The sequence below is a fragment of the Antrostomus carolinensis genome, unplaced genomic scaffold, assembly GCF_000700745.2.
Source record: "Antrostomus carolinensis isolate BGI_N321 unplaced genomic scaffold, ASM70074v2 scaffold1513, whole genome shotgun sequence".
Lineage (NCBI taxonomy): Eukaryota > Metazoa > Chordata > Aves > Caprimulgiformes > Caprimulgidae > Antrostomus > Antrostomus carolinensis.
In genome coordinates, this window is record NW_010305662.1 from 34,511 (window position 1) to 36,367 (window position 1,857).

General features: G+C 42.8%; 1 protein-coding gene across 3 annotated transcripts in view; it reads right to left on the reverse strand.

The window, feature by feature from the left end:
* TUBB6 (tubulin beta 6 class V) overlaps window positions 1–1,857 on the reverse strand; it is a 7,103-nt gene that overhangs the window by 1,812 nt on the left and 3,434 nt on the right. The window lies entirely within an intron of this gene.

Genomic DNA, 1,857 nt, shown 5'->3' on the forward strand with positions numbered 1-1,857 from the left:
AAAAACTGGATTACTGAGAGTAATTCATGAACCCCTCATTTTCTTCCCAAGGCTTCCATTTCCTTTTATGTGCCACTCAATTTATTAAGATGGACTGCCTAGATTCTTTGCTATGTCACTATTTTGTTATTACTTAGCTAACAAGGAGGATTAAATGAGACCAGTTTTTTAATATTCCTGTTCCTCACAGTGACTACTACATGGCACTGAACTCACTCAGTGGTACTCTTGTGAGTGGTGTTCAAAAAGAGCAGTAGATTCAGAATGAGGTACAGGCCTGTCAGCTTCTGCATTGTTCTCCAAGACCCTTTCCTTCCTATTACCATGTCTCATTTCAATTCTCAGTGCACTGTGTTGGTGCCAAACATATGACTCAGGGAAACTGGTTGCTGGGATATTGTTTAAATATGATGCACTTTATTTTCACTGCACAAATGCTTGGTTTCCTCATTATGTATTTGGTTAGTTAATGCATTGTTCTGTATGTTGTTGTATATTTTTTGCTGTTTGAACCTAGAGAACTCAGCACTTCCTGTCCAGCTGGACAAAGCACAAAGTAATATCCTTCCAAAATGAAATATGTTTGTAACCATCTGTGGTCTGCTTGAGCAGATACCCTACTACAGAAAAGGCAGCACATCAAGATGCACACTATCAAGCAGACATCACTCCAAGATGCAGAAGGATCCTAACAAAGATGAATTCTGTGTTTAGGACTTTATTTTATATATCGCCCTTTGTGTAAACATCATGTCACCCTTCTTTGGTGGGCAGGTAAGGAGAGAATGGAGAATAGGAGTGAATGGAGAATATGAACAAAGAACAAGGAAAGAGGAGAACAGCGATTTCTCTCACAAATACGAAAATTACATTTTCATGAGGGGAAAAAACCAATCAGTAAGACTGATTTTACTTGCTTTTGCTTAAGTTAGGAGGTAAAACGCTGAACACAGAGGTGGACCTGTCCTCCTTAGGGCCCTCCACAGCACTAGACTCCCTCAGTCTGAGTCGCACAAACTCCTGGGTGCCCACACAACTACTACCACCTCTCTCTACTACACTAATACAACCTTTGTATTTAAACTGCTGAGTGGAACTGTAGCAGCGGCTGCCTACACCAGTACTAGTGGCTTCCCTCCAGCCCACAACTATTGGCTACTCTGGTGGTAACACTGCACTTTGTCCACTGGTCAGCCACCTCCGGAGGGTCTCCGACATTTTAGTTTGAAATTTCCTGCCCAACAATCTGACACCTGCAGACCCACAGGCTCTATAGCTCTGTAGGACTACCACCACACAGAACATGTACAGGGCCTGGAAGCTCCAGACTTCTTATCCATCACAATACAGTACAGTCTGGAGGCACCATGGCCCTGACAAGGCTGCCACACACCTGGAAATCTTGATCATAACCCTGTGAAATCCTACTGGGTGTCCTCCACTTGTCAGGTACCTACCAAATCTCTGAAAACCTTAAACAAACACACAAAATCATCAAATTCCACCAGGTCTAAATCTCTAGGTGGAAAATGAGCACGTGTCCAGAAAAATCAGGACTCAGCAGATCTTTTGCCAGCCCTGGAAGCTCTGCATTGTATGCAGCCCATCTCTGGCACCCTGCCTTCTCCTTTTCCCACTATGCACTTACACAGATCTAAAGGAAGTCTACACAAAGCAATCCCACAACTGATCTGCACTCTCAGTACCTCCAGATCCTCCTACCACTATTTCTTTCTATTCTATTGTAGGGTTATCACACATGTTCAGGTTGAGCTGCACATGCATAGAAGCCATCTGTATAAAGGTCCATTTATTTTTTAATCCCTAAAATGGCAACTATTTCCTGAAATCTTCTTT